The sequence below is a fragment of the Canis lupus genome, chromosome 14 (assembly GCF_003254725.2).
Source record: "Canis lupus dingo isolate Sandy chromosome 14, ASM325472v2, whole genome shotgun sequence".
NCBI classification, from domain to species: Eukaryota; Metazoa; Chordata; class Mammalia; order Carnivora; family Canidae; genus Canis; species Canis lupus.
Genome location: NC_064256.1, coordinates 25056375 through 25075757, shown reverse-complemented (window position 1 = coordinate 25075757; position 19383 = coordinate 25056375). Strand labels below are relative to the sequence as shown.

The 19383-nt window shown below is 32.0% G+C and overlaps 1 long non-coding RNA gene across 2 annotated transcripts in view; it reads left to right on the top strand.

The window, feature by feature from the left end:
• Positions 1-19383, top strand: part of LOC112674803 (uncharacterized) — a 167615-nt gene that overhangs the window by 142883 nt on the left and 5349 nt on the right. The window contains exons 5-6 of one of the 2 annotated variants that reach the window (XR_004804763.2): positions 14358-14521; positions 16335-16466. This is a non-coding gene — a long non-coding RNA (uncharacterized LOC112674803). Of the gene's footprint in view, positions 1-14357; positions 14522-16334; positions 16467-19383 lie in introns of those variants that run through there. The other variant, XR_007401928.1, reaches the window with a different exon arrangement.

The following is a 19383-nucleotide window of genomic DNA, read 5'->3' as shown; positions in this document are numbered from 1 at the left end:
ATAATAAACATAAATAAAATGCCCAAATCATAAGTATAATGAATTTCCACAAAGTGAACACCGCAGCACCCAAATCAAGGAATAGATCAGTTCAAGAACTTCCAAAGTCGTCTTCTGTCTTCTCCTAATTACTATCCTCACCACTTCCAAAAATAACTATGTTAATTCCTAACCTATAGATTAGTTTTCCCTAACTTTGAACTTCATATAAATGGAATCATACAATGTATATTCTTTTTGTCGGCTTCTTTTTTCAATCGTAATGTACTTAAATTTTACAACCACCATTGTTGTATTTATTTCACCTTCCCACCCTATCCCTTTTGTCTATTTATATATTTTTGTGTCAATCCCACATTTTATTTTTTCTTTGTTTATAATGTCTTAAAATCAAATAGATTAAGTCCTGAACTTTTTAATTCATTGTCATGATTATTCTAGATACCTTGTATTTTAGTATAAATATTAATACTAGTGGCCAAATATCCAAAAATAATGAGTTGGGCTTTCACTGGAATTGAATTAAACTTGTATGTCAAATTAAGTACAAGTGAAATCTCTAAATTTCTGAATTTTCCCATTTGGGAGCATAGTGCTACTCTTTGTCTTGTTTCATTGTTCTCATGAATGTTTTGTTTTTTCATTACAGAGATCATGGTCAACTTTTGTTAGATTTATTCCTAGGTGTTTGGTGTTTTTGATCCTATTGTAAATGTTATTTCTTTTTTTCTAGACTATAAAGAAGCAATTGTTTTTATGTATTGACATTTTCGTTATTATTTTTATTATAGATGTGGGGTGCTTTTGTTTGCAAAGATTTTATAAAATGTCAAGTCCAATATATTTGTTTTTTGAAAAACTGTGCCTAAAATAAGCCTCAGAATTTCTACCTCTTGAAAACTTGAGAAAGTGCTTGTCACATCATAGCTAAACCATAAATGATTGTCAAATGAACAATAATTCTCTTTACAATGATTATGTGTAATATCATTGATTAAATGCTTCTTGAAAATAAATCCTGGAGGCTTAAGGCAATCATTTTATGTAACATCAGTGAAACAGGTATTAAATGCTTATATATTACTCGTTTTCCCCTTTTTCTTATTATGTGCTGTGTTTGAAGAAGCTGTGTGCCTAGACTTAGGTGTTAGATGATGGCTCCCTTAGAGTTGGAAAGGAAGAACTTCTGTACAATAATGCCTAAGATGTCACCCACTGTCTTATTGTGGGGAGTCAGATATGGCTAGATTCCCCCCTTCCCCTTCTACTATACTCTGATCTTAGACTTGGTGTTCTGAGCTACAGAAATCACTGCAATAATAAGTCACTACATGTGAGGTGGGATGCTAACGTGCTTTCAGTGGATTAGGGAGGTTGAAAAAAATGGAATCCAGCTGAAATTATTATTTGTTGCAACCACATATTTGACTGATGACAAACCAGTCTCTAATCAAGAACTAGCCATCAACTTGTCTAAAACAGAGAGAGAGATAGAGAGAACATGAGCAGGAGGGGCAGAGGGAGTGAGAATCTCAAGCAGACTCCTCAATGAACATGGAGCCAAACTTGGGGCTTGATCTCATGACCCTGACATTGTGACCTGAGCAGAAACCAAGAGTCTGATGCTTAACTGACTGTGCCACCAGGCACCCTGGAAAAAGTCAAACTTATAAGTAAACTTTCTGGAACTGAGTGCTTATAATCAAACAGAATAAATTTTTATTTTGTGAATATTGCAAAATAATTTTTCTTTGCTAATGATAGCAGTGTTCATTTTGTACCCAACTGTTGTCCTGAAAGAATAATTTATGGGGCAGTCATACTAGGCAGTATTTAAAATGCTTTAACATATTGAGATACTTCTGCTGTATATACCTACCAATCACACTATTACATATCTACCCATCACATTTTAATTTTTCAAATTGCCAGGTAAGTTACTGAAAATCTGAAATTAAAACAAAAACAACCACAAAATCTTATTGGTTCATGTGATTTTTAATTAAGATTTTACTGATTTAGAATATATATATATTTTTTCTTTTTTTTAATTTATTTTTTATTGGTGTTCAATTTACCAACATACAGAATAACCCCCAGTGCCCGTCACCCATTCACTCCCACCCCCCGCCCTCCTCCCCTTCCACCACCCCTAGTTCGTTTCCCAGAGTTAGCAGTCTTTACGTTCTGTCTCCCTTTCTGATATTTCCCACACATTTCTTCTCCCTTCCCTTATATTCCCTTTCACTATTATTTATATTCCCCAAATGAATGAGAACATATAATGTTTGTCCTTCTCCGACTGACTTACTTCACTCAGCATAATACCCTCCAGTTCCATCCACGTTGAAGCAAATGGTGGGTATTTGTCATTTCTAATAGCTGAGTAATATTCCATTGTATACATAAACCACATCCCTCTTTATCCACTCGTCTTTCGATGGACACCAAGGCTCCTTCCACAGTTTGGCTATAGTGGCCATTGCTGCTAGAAACATCGGGGTGCAGGTGTCCCGGCGTTTCATTGCATCTGTATCTTTGGGGTAAATCCCCAACAGTGCAATTGTTGGGTCGTAGGGCAGGTCTATTTTTAACTCTTTGAGGAACCTCCACACAGTTTTCCAGAGTGGCTGCACCAGTTCACATTCCCACCAACAGTGTAAGAGGGTTCCTTTTCTCCACATCCTCTCCAACATTTGTGGTTTCCTGCCTTGTTCATTTGCCCCATTCTCACTGGTGTGAGGTGGTATCTCATTATGGTTTTGATTTGTATTTCCCTGATGGCAAGTGATGCAGAGCATTTTCTCATATGCATGTTGGCCATGTCTATGTCTTCCTCTGTGAGATTTCTCTTCATGTCTTTTGCCCATTTCATGATGGGATTGTTTGTTTCTTTGGCGTTGAGTTTAATAAGTTCTTTATAGATCTTGGAAACTAGCCCTTTATCTGATACGTCATTTGCAAATATCTTCTCCCATTCTGTAGGCTGTCTTTTAGTTTTGTTGACTATATATTTTTTCTTTAACATTCACTGAATAGTAAAAAAGTATAATTTTCCAAGCTTTTTACTTCAAGAAAGATCATCATTTTAAAATGACTTTAGTGTCATCACTGAGCAGCCAAAGGAATGTCAGAAATTGTCCCTAAATGTCTTCATTTGTGATAAAAAGGAACCAACTCTGTTTAACTTACTGCTATTTAGTTACCCTTTACTTGAGAAGGAATAGATTTCTAACTGATATGCTAAGTCTCTCTATATTTAGATAGTACTGAATGTGTTATTACTGAGATTAAAACAGCATCAACTACATATAGCACTTACAGATAATTTGATCTACGATCCTCCTAGAATCTTGAGACATTTCAGGAAAACCAAATTGAATGAGAATAAATGTCAAATGATGTAACATTACGTTTTATGTTGGAAAGGTAGGCTTCTCAGTTTTAAAGATTTATCTAACAGTATACAACTTATTCTCTAGGGCTAAATTTGAGCTTTTTTCCTTAGCCTTCCCTAATTATCCAATGTTAATGTTTTTAATCTTTAAAAAAATTCCAATAGCAGTTATTAAGTGTGTCACTGTTTGGGCTAGCACTGTCACCCATGGTTTTCTTTTCTATGTATTTAACCTCTTCTATAGTACAGATGTGATAAAAAGCTCAAGTGCTACCTCTTTCCTCTCTTGTTCTTATGGCAGGATTTCCAAAATGATCATCGCACCATTTCCATCTAAAGCTAGATGTAGCCTTAAGCTCCTCTTCAATAAAGTTGTCCAGGTGGTTACTACCAATTTATCAGAGTTGGAATGCTAGACATGACTTAATATTTATGACTGAGCTAACATATAAACTCACCGAAATATAGATTATATCAGTTTTACCTTAGTTTCTCAGATGCAGGGTTTTTTTTTTTTTTTTTGGTGTAGATTTGATTAATTTTTGTTAATAGGTCAGAGAGATAGCATTGCAAAGTCATCTGAACCTAAAATACACATGCTTTTGCAAAGTCCTATATGTATCACAATCATTAACAGTATAGAAACAGGTCTGAAGATATGAATAAATTTTATTTTGTAATTGAGTGATCCTGAAAAAAACCATATTTTTTTGTGTCCCAAACCATCCCCATGTTACATAGAAATATTTTGTTCAACTGGCAATGTTACAGTTCCTTCCTCTCTTAAGTTAGCACAGCAAAATCTTCTGTGAAAATGAATCAACTCACAATGAACAATAGATTTGGATCGGAGTTGAATGCTATGCAAGTGAAGAGAAATTTGTTCTGTCACTGATCCATTGTAAGTCTGAAGTCAGACCAAGAAGGTAGATTTGTTTTAGTATAAAGACCATTACATTAGAAATCAGAAAAAATAGATTTGTGATAAAATGATTTTTCATTTTACAAAAGTAGAAGTCAAAACTTAAAAATATTTTGAGGCCTTAAAATATACAATTTATGCTAGATCTGAAATATTAACTTACTCTCTTTCTCAAAGATAAGTGCTATTACTCTAGTTCATTGCTTATATAATCATATACATATACAATATAAATACAAAGTATTTAGCCCAACTACACTCTTAGTAATTTCCTACACACTTTCTGTCCTTTCTCACTTTTATGTCTTTGTACAAACTTTATCTTCAACCTGGAGTGCCTCAACCTGTCCAAATCATGTCATCATTCACACATCAATATACTGACAGTTTTTCTAGAAGACTGTATGTAAGCCCTCAACAAAATGATTCTATTGCCTGTGTTTCAATGTCATTTCCTTTATATTAGATCACATTATTTGTATATATCTCAATTTTTAAAACTAGATTGTAAATGCAATAAGATTGTGATCCCATTCTTTTATGTACATCCTCTCAAGCATTATGCTTCTTAAGTACTACTGGCTAAGTATGTCATTTGGTGTATTAATCAATTACTAACAACAGCAAAAGTCAACAACCTAAAATAATACATATTTATTATTATAGTTTCTGTGAATCAGAAATCTAAGAAAGGCTTAACTAAGTGGTTTTGATTCAAAGTCTCAAAAATGTGGTTACCATTTTATCTGCAAACTTGATTCACTTCCAAATTCTCTCTCATGGTTATTGACAGGCCTCAGTTTTTTGCTGGGTGTTAGCCAAGGACTTCAATTCCTTGCTACAGTGATCTTTTCTGGAGTTTCTTAGCACGCAATCTGGATTCTCTGAGAATGAATGATCAGAGAAAAGGAGAGAGAAAGACTGTAAGATGAAAGCCACAGTCTTTTTATAATCAAATCTCAAAAGTGACATACTATCACTTTTGCCAAAAGGTACTTGTCATATAAACCAACTCTGGTACACTGTGGGCAGGGACAACACAAGGTTTGAATACCAGGAAGTACAGATAATTCAGAATAATCCTAAAGGCTGTTTACTTTTCTTAAAAATTGTGATAGATTAAATTATGACTTGTTTTGGTCTTAGTATCCTTTATTGAAAAAAATATACCTGTTCTTTATTTCATTATAAAAAATGTTTGTGTCACAATAAACCAAAGAGTGAAATATGTAAATATTATTAACAAATAATTTAATCAAAAATACAAAATTTTTAGATTTTTTTCACATTTTCTCAATTCTGTGACAAGGCTCAATTAACGTTTGATATTCATGCATACATGCGTGTGTGTATGTGTATTTTCATTATGATTTAACATTAAAAAGTGACTGTCATTCAGAAAGATTTTTATCTTAGTTGTACAAATTTTTACAGCACTCAAAATTTCAAACCTAATTGTTAATAAATACTAAAGATGATTGTAAAGACTAATGAGAATGGATTTATTGTATACTAAGTAAAACAAAAATCAATCAAGTTGTTTAGTCCTTGTTGACATTGCACATACTACTTTATGCTTTCACATGGGGGACTACTTTTTCATTTCAAATTATTTTAAACAATTCCATAATGTTCTTTATACATCAGTTAAGTACTTTGGTATTTAATGCAAGAAAATACCTTAACTTTGGGGTCTTGCTCTGTGCATTAAATTACATTTGTAAATGCTTCACTGAACATTTTTCAAATATAATTCACATATAGTAATCGTGTTTAAAATATAATTTTTCATAGTTATGACCCATCTGCTCAATACTGATAAGAAGTTCAATAAAGCAGGCTATAAAAATCAATGCTGTTAAATGTTTATTAATTATCTAACACATTGCTTAGCTTACTGAGCACATTTAATACCCCAATACATATTTCAAGGTATGTATGGAAATTTTGCACTTAGGTTTAAAGATACATTTTAAGCATCCTTGCAGTCTCTCTTAATACAAATTTATAAGCATTGTGCTTATTTCTTTTAATCTTATCTTTTATTGAGGATACAATTTCGCTAAAGCTAAGGCAGACAATTTCTATCTGGGGCGAAAAAATCTTAAAACTACATTGTATGTTAAAAACCACTGAAGCATATTGGGCTAAGCTGTACATGGACCAGATTTCAACATTTGCCAAAATTATCAGTAAATTTAAGACTCATTCTCATTTTCTCAGCCATTATTTTAAACTCCAGTAGCACCAGGAACTTTTCTAATCAGTCAGTAATACATAAAGCATTCAGGTCAAGTAGATCAGCACAGAAATGTTTCCTGGTTCCTTTCATTCTCATCTCATAGAGGCCTTTTGTCACTAAGATTATCAGTGCTTGGGTTTTAAAATTATTTCTCCCTTCCAACTACACTAATAAGTTTTAAAATGGCAAGAAAAACAATGACACTATTGAGGAAATAACAATGGAAATGCAAAGGCTGTAACATCTGCCAATAACTCTTTTCTTTCCCTTCATTTTTACTTCATGATCCTTATTCCATTTCCACCCCTGCCTCTGCATCTAACTTGATGTCTTACCATCTAACATAATGCTTTAATTCCAGTATCACTAAAAAATGCATATTTTAAAAATATGTTGGCTTTGTTGAAAATATATGTTTCCAATTCTGGTGTCAAGTTCATGAGGTGAGAAACTAACATGTTTTTGGTTAGTAGATGTGTTTTGACCTTACCATTGTCTCTTTATGTTAATATACTCTCTAGTAAAAAAATTATGTTATGACCTAAAATGACCTGACAAAAATTTAGTCACATAATGCTTTTCCAAGTCCTAGTGCCTAAAATTCTGAGATTAGGGATTTATGTCTTGGAGTGTTGAGCCCTGTAAGATGTCTAAAAGTTTTGCTTCGACTATTTGGATGGCCTAACCACTGCTGGTTTCATAACTACTCTTCATATAGCTGTTAGGATGAACTTTCCATAATCAACGTATTTCATCATTTCTTTCTTAGTATAAGATTGGTAGCTCATTCCCTGAAGGATAAAATCAAAACTCTGTAGTAGTATTTACATGGTCTTCATGTTTTTGCAACAACTTTTCTTCACAGGTTTGCCTCCATGAACCCTACATTCTCTTCTCATTCATCTATGTGACCTCCTCCATCATGCACCCTATATTCCTTACCAATCCATAAATGTACCCTTTATTTAGGTACTTATATTATATTCCCATGTATCCATATATCTTCCATCATGCAACCTATTTTGTCTTTCCATTGAACTTCTCACTGTTCCCCATGTTATCTCAAAACCTTTATGCCATATGGTAAGGATATCTTCAACCCAACATTTACTGTCTGATACAGTCCTACTCATTTCAAAAATCAAAATTAATCTCTTTTGTGAAGGTTTTCTGTCATCATCTAGATTTTCTATCTAATTCCCTACCCTATTTTATCTCTTTATGGTGGGATACTACAGTACATTATACATATCCATATTTTGGGGTCTTCTCATTTTTAAAATAATTGAATTACATTGTTTTCAATGCAAATTAATATCTTGTTATGACTAAGTTTAAGAAAGACCTCACTTAAAAATATCTACTGCAATAAATTATCCTGTATGTATTATTTGTTAATTACTAAGAGATAGAAAGGGATTTAGACAGACTAATATTGAAAGACAACTCAGGAATCCTCTCAGGAAAATTTCCTTAATGATAAAGAGGAAATAGTCATGTTTATTCCTGATTTGAACAAATTAGACAGTAAGAGTATTAAGTTTAACCTATAAAGTATGATCTTCAGGTGCCATATTTTCAGGACTTGATCTAAATATCATAAATTCTGGCTAGTTGTCTGAATGCTATTTTACATTCCAATCTGTCTCTGCTTTGAGATAGTCTCACTGAAACTTTCCAACTCCAAAGTGAGTCTTTTTGGGGCTTCAACTTTGGGGATGTAGAGCAGTTTCCAGGCAAAACTGGAAACTGGTATCCTGGTATCTCTGAGATGTGTGTGTGGGAGTGTGAACATGCGTGTGCGCATGCTGGCGACTTATTGATAGTTATCTGGTTATGTCTTCAGTATCTTACATACTGAGTAGACATTATCTAAAATTCATCCAGTTTTACCAGGGGCTTTATTATCATACTTCCTTTTGAAGAGAAGAGTATTACTGTAGAATTAAAATTAATTATCTTTTCAAACTAGATAATTTTTGTAGGATAGAAGATAGAGCAATATAAAATATGTGAAACAAAGTAATAGAATTATCACTTGAAGAAGATAAAAGATTATTTTCCATAAAATATTAATTTTGTTTATATTTTATTTATAATCAAGTGGACCACAAACAGCATATTCTTTTCCAGTATAATTACTACAAAGAAAACTTAAACAGCTAACAGGAGGCTAAATGCTTGGGGCAATGTACTGCTGATGAATGACTATGGGATAATGATAAATGAATCTCATTCTAAATTCTGTCAACGAAATAAATCACTTATGTCATCAATTTCATTAATATATTAACATTCCACTCAACCAGTATACCTTTTACTTGCCTTTTCCAGGGAAGCCTTTTCATTTCAGGAATATTATCTTGAGCTTTATGGAACTGCAAAACTATAATTAATTGTGGTCACTCTACACAGAAAAGCCCTTTGGTAGGCATCATTTGTTGGGAACTGGCCTTTGTATCCCAACTACCTAGTCAACCTTTAGGTGATGAAAACATAATTTTTCTGCAAAATGGGCATGGTTCCTGGAAAGTATGTGCCATGCCACAAAGGATAATTAATATTTCTGATAGAGTGTCCTAAATGTAGACATGGAAAAGATCTGGCTTATACAGAGGTGAAAGTAGTCACAAGTTGGTACTCTACGAATGCAAAATGGAGCATAATTTTTTTAAACTTTAAAATGGAGCATACTTTAAAGTAGAAGCTTCCTCTATATCCTCCACCTAACTTGGAAAATTTTAAAATGAGATAATACTTTGTTCAAGCACTTTTTTTTTTTTTAAGATTTTATTTATTCATGAGAGACACAGAGAGAGGGCAGAGACACAGGCAGAGGGAGAAGCAGGCTCCACCCAGCAAGCCCAACGATGTGGGACTCGATCCTGGATCTCCAGGATCACATCCTGGGTGAAGGCCACGCTAAACCGCTGAGCCACCTGGGCTGCCCCAAGCACTTATTTTATGTAAATCTATAGTATATCAGATTACAAGGATTAAGGTAAATTCAAATGGAGAGTTTTAGGGTTGCTTGAAAAGAACTTCTATTAAAAGTTTCATGAGCTAACGCATCTGTTTCCTATAAAACTGATAGCTATTAGAATGTTGAATAGTAATAAAGTACCAAATAAAATAGTTATCTTAAGTTATCCTAAGGTAATGTTCAAAATTTTAATTATAAACTTTTTCAACTTGGAAACACAATTTATTATAATTGTTACCTAAAATTTTGTAAAGGTCATGTAGATAAACCAGAGAATGTTCATATTTAGTATGTATTATTCACAAATTTTATGTATATGTGTGTATTCATTCAGTCATTGGATAAATATTTATTTGGCACCTGTGATGTCCCAAGCACTGTGATAAGCTGGGGAATAATTGTGCACAAGACAAAGTCTTTGTTTTTTACTTTCTAGCAGGGATGATTCCAACTAATCAATAAGTATATTTATACATACTTTATTGCATTAATTTGAAGATACTTTTAAAAAATATTTATTCTCTAAATGCAGATACATCTTATAACTATTGAGCAGGATATGAAATTAATATAATTCTTATTGTCTGACAGCATTGTGAGATTGAGAAAACACCGCCAACAAAAGTTACATAATGAGGGTGAACTGCTGAGAAGAAAATCTTAGAGACAATAGTGTAGAAAACCCTAACTCCTCATGTCACTACATATTGTGTTATGTTGAAAAACACAGATGTTGATAATATTAAGTATAATATTAAGTAATAGGTAGAGAAATTGGATATTAAAATGAAGTTTTAGGTATATCTTCACTAATTTCTTTCATTTGCATTTTTCTTCTATGAGTACGTAAGAGAGTGATACATGATTAAGGTATAGGCCTAATTTAGTTTCAAAGGTCTCTTTTGTTAAATATAAAATGGCAATTGTAGGCATTAAGAGAGGATTTTGTTAGTAAAATGGGTAGTACTTTTTCAATAGTGATTGTATTAGCTATTGATTTGTAATAGTATACTATAAAATTTAATGCTTCAAAATAACAATAACCATATTAACCTCACAGTTTCTATGAGGCAGGAATTATGGAGTTGCTTTGCTGGACAGCTTTCATGTGTCTTCTCTCATGAAATTGTAATCAGAATGTTAGCTGAGACTGCGGTCATCTGAAAGCTTGGTTGGAACCAAACCTTTTGATTCAAGGTGACTCAAGGGCTCAGAAGTTAGTGCTTCCTTCTTAGAAGGAAGGCTCACTTCCTCTGTTGGCCTCTTAATAGGCTTCATGAGTATCTAAGGTTGCTGACTTTTCTCACAGCAGGCCACTCAAGAGACTCAGACCCATTGTCACTTCTAAACATTTTATTCATTAATATAGTCTGGCTCTAATTGAAGAGGATGGGAATTCGGTTAATCTTTTAAAGGGAGGAGTATTAGAGAATTTATGTACATATTCCAAAGCCGTAGTGTTTCAAACTGATGGTACTTCTTATACATGATATGTTACAGATTCATTGAAATACAATAAGCCCTAAAAATAAATCAAGTGGGGTAGGATAGGATGAAAGTAACAGGGTTCTGCTACTTTAGGAATGGTCTTACTGAAGAGATGGATGAAAAACTTAACCAAGTATAAATCTCTGGTAAGAAAGTTCCTGACAGAGAAATGCTGGTGCAAAGCTTGAAAGTATCAGAGTATCTGGCTGTGCTAGCAATTAGCAAGGAAGCTAGCAGAACTGCCTTACACATTTTTCTTTAGGGTATTTTATAAATGGTTTTATTAACAAGTGACATTTTTACAAACAAGTATAATTTTTTTTTAGTATATAGAATAAGTGTTAATAAGAGTGATGAATCTTTGAAGAGTTTGAGATTATCCTTTTATAGCATTTTCTATCAGAAAACAGTACTCAGAAGGACTTGCTATGCTTTCTCCAGCATTTCTAGAAACAATTTTAAGAATAAATATTGGTAGGGCACCTGGTGGCTCAGATGTTAAATGTCTGCCTTCAGCTCAGGTCATGATCTCCAGGTCGTGGGATTGAGCCCATGGGATCCAGCCCCAAATTCGGGTCAGCTCAGTGGGGAATCTGTTTCTCCATCTGCCTCTCCCCACTGCTCTCTCTTTCTCTCTCTCTCCCTCTCTCAAGTGAATAAATACTTTAAAAAAAAAAAAGAATAAACATTGGTTTTACACCATGCAATTGTGTTTTCCATAAGCAATATTATGTGTTTTGGAATAACTTTCTTGAGAATTTACTTTATTACCTCTAGATTCTATTGCTAAATCTTTAAATTTATTTATCTGAAAATTATCTTCAAGGCTCTTCTACTTTCTCCTACTTTTATTCATCCAACTCAGTAGTAAATACATGAAATCTTTACTCAGTTTCAACTTTAAACCAGAATGGGCAACAAAGAGCAGTTCTTTACTGAAAAATTATTCAATCAGAACAATCACTTGGTATGCAGTTGGCTCTGCTGAATGGAAGTACCATGTTGGCCAACATAACAAGTTTTCTCCCTCAGCTCTCACTATAGAAGTGACTGAATCTGATTTTGTAGTAAATGTTCAATGACTTATCTTTATAATAAAGCAGCACTTTCATCAAAGGTGATTTCTTTCTCTCAAAGTTTCTGATTTTTTAAAAAATTATCTTAATTTCTATTATGAATTTTTTCTCTTTCTCGTGTTTGTGGTTCACTAGGCATCAAGATACAGAGAAAATTGTAATGCATGGATATGTTTTCCATAGATATAGATATTTGCATATTCTGTTCCCTCTGGTTAATTAAGTACTGGTTTAAAATGACCATGATTAACAAATTGGTCAGTGATTCTCAAAGTGTGATCCCCAAATGACAGAAATAAATAACTGTTAGAAATAATAACTCTTGGGTCCCAACCCAGATCTGTTTCAACACATCTTCCAGATTACGCTAATATTTGCTCAAATTAGAGAACCACTGAGAGACAATATTAGACTTTACATATTGCTGCTTACATTAGTCATATGAGAGATCTGAGAAGGCTTATTAACACCATTAAAGCTTGTGGTTAATTATTTTCAAATTATCAGTACATATGAACACCATAAAATCAGATCTCTGTAATAAAACCAAAGGAAAAAAAAGATAAAAAACAGATGAAAGAATTCTTTTTATTTGTGGTTTGACTCTCTTTACTCCACTCACTTTTTTACAATGTTAAGCATCATAGAAACTGAAAATGCTTCAGGTAAATATTCTAATGAGGGTAACTTCTGCACTGGAAGATTTGGGTGAAATGATAATTATTCAATCTATCAATAAAGATTTTTGTCTAAAAAATGCTGTCAGGGTGAAAAAATCATATAGACTTTTAGTAAATTCTAACTTAGAATTCAAAACTATTCTTTCTCAAAATTAAAAAAAAATACAGAAATGTGAAGATGTTAATCTACATATCCATTTACTAACACATCCAATGAAGTATTTGTAAAATTCTTAGCATTTATATCTCACTCAGAAGAACAAGAAAATCCAGTAACCTACTAGAATGTTAATGTGTAATTTACTATAGGTTCTCAAATGGGAAGGGTGTATGTGTGAATGGACCAAGACTTTCAGGAGGGGTAAATAAAAGTTAAGAGACACATCAGTCTTTTGGCTCTAATCAAGTTGGGAAAGGTAACAATGTTACAAAAAACAAAACTAAATCTCTTTCAGGAAACATAAGAAACCCTTCTTCCATTATCCTGTCCTTTTTCAGAGACTCTATTTTAGCTTTGTAAATTTCCATCCCTTCTCTGCTTTTTCTACTAAGTTTTGTTGTTACATAAGTTAAATAGGTAAATATCACATATCCTTAGGGGAGAAATAAATGAATTGCTGCTATACTCAAATAACCTTTTCTTATTCAATGTAAAAAATAATAATGTTTTAATCACAACAGATGATATAAAAACTTCAGGGCACAATAATCAAATGGAGTAGCTAACATGGGGTAGAGAAGGAATGGATAGTTAGTATCTGGAGGCTACAGAAAATAGTGGAAAACAGAGTGTTCTTTTTTTTTTTTTACAATTCTAGGGGAAAAATTCAAGTTCTTATTTTGTATATTTAAGAAGTTAAAACCAATTATCTTTTTGCTGAGGTTCTTATATCTGAAGACATCTAAGTGTAATACCACATTGTACAAAAAGTATAATTAAAAATTTCAAGTAACTTTAGATGTTTAAATATATTACTATATTCCTTATTCTTTTAAGTGTTGACTGATGTAAGAACAATTTTTTTTTGTTCCAAGTAGTTTAAGATTGCCAGCATAGATGAGCTCATAAAAAAACACATTGTTAAAAATTAGAATCTAAAAATCTATGTGAGAATTCTAATTGCTCCAGAATGGAAACATGGACATTAGAATGACTTACATTAGAGTAATTTGTGATGTAGAGCTAAATTCTATTCTAAGGTAGTGTTAGACTAAGACCTCCTACTATAAGTGGAGACACTCTATGGTACATGAAACATAGATGACATAGACTTTCCTGCCTTCAGTATTAAGGCATCATAAATATTTGTTAAGAAAAGAATTAGGGTGACTAAAAATTGCACATGCAAAATTATCTCAAATTTTATAGCTTTACCTATATGATAAATGACTTCTTTCTTTTACTCTTTGACATGTACCCATTAAACATTGAAATAATTGAAAGTAGATTTATTTTGTATGTCTTTGTTGGAATTATAAAGATAGCATGCAATTAAAATTAGATCTATTAGCTTTCAAATATCAGATATTTGAAAAATGTTTAGAAAAGTTTTTTCTTATTTTTTTAAGATGACGGAAGCATTTGAGAATAATTGTTACTCCCAAAGAAAATATACATGTTTTAAAACCTAACAACTTCAAAGGTGAAGATACCAAGTAAATTGTCTTAACAAGATTACAAAACTTATACAAGAAACTAATTACATGACATGGAGTGCAAAACTCACAACCAGGTAGGATATAAACTTTTGTAGTTGGCATCTTTCTGTGATTTCAGGAGGAAAAAAATAGGTAATGGCTAAAGATCAAAGAAATATTCAATTACAATTTTGGGAACAGTCATTCTTCTGCTAAAGAAATAAGCAAATCATATGTCATCATTGTTTGAATGATGAAATATTTTGATGTTTTAGGCAAGAACAAAAATTATCTCAAATCCGTATGTCAGTATGTTTATTTGTGAAGTTTTCATTATGACAATCTCAACTTATGAGACTGAAAATATTTCTGTAACAACAAAGACAGTACAAAAGACATAGAAAGTCTGCAGGAGTAGAGAATTACATACATTCTAAGTCAGCTTATTATTTTTTAAGTAGAAATTGTAAAAAATGTTGAAGTGGAATTTTTGTTAGAACCTTCTATGTTAATGAGCATTAGACACTTTTCATTTTCTCTTGTTTTTATTGTTGTTTTTCTTTTATAAGCAATACTAAGCTCAATATAAGTGTGTGAGGTGCCTAGTAAAAAGGCAAATTTAATATCAATTTACATTAATAGGGTATTGTATTAATATTTGGAAGTGGCTGAAGTGCAGAGACTCTGAAATCAAATTGCACTACTTTACTAACTGCAAGTTATTTAACCTTTCTAAATCTCAGAAACTGAGACTGATAATATTACCTCATAAGCTTTTTGTAGAGTAAAATGAAATACTGTGCTTAAAATTTTTTACAAAATTTGAACCAAAGTGAATTGTCTTAATTCCTAAATATAATAAAATTATTATTATTGCTATTATGGGGTGATAATGATTTGGGACTCTATTCAGATTTCAATTATTCATCTCAATTGTTTATCTCCAATCTCACATACATACCCTTCTTTACAAGTATCTATCTGTAAAGAGAACAAATAATAAATTATGATCAGAGGGAGAAAATGATTTGAACACATTTAAAGTCATTTTAGAATTTAAAATTTGTAACAGCATTATTCAAAGCTATGAGATGTCTTAAGAGGTAATTGTTTTATTTTCACAAAAATGTGTTCAATCATTACCTAGAAACCCCAGCAAGGATGCTGTAGATATTCACAGACATCTCGTGAAATTACACTACATGGTCTTTAAGATTGCTTCCTACTTTGAGAGCATACAATACTATGACAGCTCTGACTGGAAAATAAGTGGGTGACTGTCTTTTAGTCATTCCATTCTTCTTTCCTTTAATCCTCTTCATACTGGTTGAGACAATGCATGATTTTTGGCAACTACTAATATGGGAATGGAGTGGGAATTAAACATAAAGACAGTGGTGATTGATGCTATAATCTCACCCCAGCAACAATGGCTATTGTTTTCCTGTGTCACGACTATGGACATTGGATTAAGAAGTTATTCAGAAAGCTTATGTAAGAACAATGTGGCCAAAGTATGGGTAATGGTAACAATATAAGGAAATAGAACATTATGGTTTATTCACGGATAAGCAACAGATTAATTTGTAGGATGATGCTAACTTCAAGCATTTGTTTTATTAATACCTAGCTGTGCAAATTTAGAAGGTGGCTTCTGCTCTTTGGGTCTCAGTTTTCTTATGGGACATAGAAAGAAGTATCCCAGAAGGGATCTTAAGTTTCTTTAAATCTCTAGGAGTCCATGATAAATTTATGAGGTCATATAAACCATATCATTTCAAAATTTATTCTTAGTTTCTATTTACTTAAAATGACTGGAAAATAAAAAATACTAAGTATTTGCATTAATTGTAATTTATACATGATGAGTTTACTGTCATAGTAATTTAGCTTTTATTTTCAATGTAGGTTTTCAATGTGGTCAGTCCTAATAATGATATTCCTGAGAATGTCTTCTATCTTTTTAATATTATGAATATAAACACAAAAATTTCATAAGCACTTGGATATTATGAAATAAACCAGGTAACAACAATTATAGTCATGTACAATAAAAGATAATAGGTATTCACCTGACAGATTCTTTCTGTACATTCTTATTAATTTCACTCTTCTAGAAATAAAATATTCATGTATTGCAATAGAACTGCTTCTCATTTCTTTTATCTCCTCCTAAATGTTCTTTTCTTTTTATATCTGTTAACTGTTTTTACCATCTTACCTTGCCAAACTGCTTTATACATATTATTTTTTCAGCAGCAATAAATGATTGTATGATTATTGTAAAAAAATGAGAAAATATACGACTCTAGAAATAAATGTTAAGACCAGATTAATTGTAATCTATTAAGAAGGATCTGTAAAAATCTTTGGATTTCTTTCATCGGAGGATATTAGATCAAGGTAGTGACATAATATTATGTTAAATAATGTTAAGTAAATTCACTCTGTTTGCCTAGTGCAAAGTAGAATGCAGGGGCCAGAAGGAGAAGCAGAGACATCGGTTACGATGCTATTAAGAAGCATAAGGGAGAATAAAAGGCTTGAATCAGATGGTAGCAGCCAACGTGAAGAAAAATGGTTAATTTGGAGATATATTTTAAAAATAGAGCCAAGAGGATTTAATTGAATAGATATAAGGTATAGAAGCAAGCAAGAAAGAGGAAAATTTGAATCTGAATAAATAGGTGGATCGTGGAGCTGTTTACTGAGATGTAGAATGTTAGGGAGGAGATAAACTGAACTTTGTCTTCGTCATGAAAAGTTTGAGATACCTAATAAGCATCTGAGTAAAGATGTTATTGTTAAGGGGGGTAAGCATTTGGAGTTCAGGGACATGTGCAGGCTGGAGGTAATTTGGGTGGTCTTTCATGTATAAGTATATTTAAAGTAATGAAAAGCATGAGATCACTAAAGACTGGGTTTTGACAGAGAAATATAGAGCTATGAAGACTAAGTCCTGACCAAGTTCTTTAACATTTGGAGGGAAAGAATCCAACAAAGAACACAGAAGGAGCACATTTTAATGGAGAAAAGCCATAGGAGTATGGCGTCCTGAGGCCAACTGAGATCGTTTTTAGGATGAGACTGCAGTTGTAGCAAATAATGCTGAAAAATTAAGTTATATTTTCCTATCTCAAACATGTTTTTAAAACATACTTCTTATTATTTGAACTGATATCTCATCATTTATGTACAGCGTAATTTATTTAACCAGTTTCCTTAACTAATACTAACCAGTATTAGTTTCCATTTGTTGTTGCTTTTGCAAATAACATTACAAAAGCATAAATAATGTTTTGGATTGAAGAGATGAGTTCTTCAGTAAGATAAAACATAGTGTAAAATTTGTTAGAATCACAAGCAAAAGATGGACGATCAAAAGCAGAAAAAGAAAGACGATGAATGTGGCACTTGGGTGGCTCACTTAGTTAAGCATTTGCCTTTGGCTCAGATCATGATCACAGGGTCCTGGGATAGAGGGATCCTGTGTCAGGCTCAGCCCTGTGCCCCTCCCCCTGCTCATGGTCTCTGTTTCGCTCTCAAATAAATAAATAAATAAATAATAAAATCTTTAAAAAAAGAATGATGATAAAAAGTACATGTCTTTATTTCTCTCAGGCAGATATCTAAGAGAAAGATTTCTGTACATCATAGGCTTAAATTCATAAGAAATTGCCAAAAAAGCTTCTCAGTATAGTTGTACCATTTCACACTCTCACAAGACTGAATGCCTCCTCCATTTGTTTCCCATACCTGCCTACACTTCATATTATTATTCTAACATTTCAGTCATCTTACTAGAATTGCAGTGGCATTTTATTGTTGTTTGAATTTGCATTTGCAACTAATAATCCTTAATAAATTCTCAGGTGTTTATTGGCTATTTAAAAATCTTTAGCAAATTGGTCTTTTTTTTTCCTAGTTCTTTGCCAAATTTTATCTGGAAGCTTGTCTTTTTATTGATATATTAATGTTCTTTCTATACTCTGGATACAATTTCTACATCAGATACAGGTATTGCAACTATACTTTCACAAATTGTGATGTAGATATTGATTCCATTAGTGGCATTTTTAGTTTTCATAAGTTTTTTATTTTAATGAGTTAAAATTGATCAATTTTGAAATTTGTAATTATATATCTTTCTGTATCCTAAGAAATTTTTTACCTACCCATGATCATAAATATTTTTTCTTTCTAGTTTTCTGAGAGTTTTTTAAATTTTATTTTGAATGACTGCTGAATTTTATAAATATGTATAGAACATTTTTAAAATTTTCATAAAAATCTGCATACATGGAAATGATTGTATCATTTTATTTTTATTTTGTTCATTTAAGTTACACTGATGCTTCAATGTTCAATTTTGCGTTTCTGGATTTGTTTTGTCAATACTTTGTTAAAGATTTTTGCATTACTATAAATGACTGTTATTGACATAGAATTGTCTGTTCTTCCAATGGTTGTGTCTGATTTTAAATTCAAGATTTTGTTGCCTTCATAAAATGAGTTGAGAAATATTTCTTCCTCTGCTAATTTCTGAAAGAATTTGCCTAATATTGGTATTATTTCTTTTTAAAATATTTAAAAAGAAGACTGCATCAACTGGGAAGTATACAGAAAAAGGAAATAATAACAATAAAAGTGAAAATAAATTAAATAGAAGCAATCAAACAGAGAAAAATCTACAAAGTAAGTGTTAATTATTTTCTAAAGAATCAGCATAGTTGATCAATCGCTGACTAGACTCAACAGAAAAAAACATTGCCAAATGTTTTTGTTTCTGTTGTAAGAAGTTTAGGTTGTAAGAAGATATTTAATTATGAATTCAATTTCTTAGATATGGAGTTTTTCATTTTTTTCTTGTGTCAGTTTTAGATAATTTTCTTATATCTATAAATAAGTCCATTTCATCTAAGCAGTTGAATTTATGGACAAAAAATAGCTATGTGTG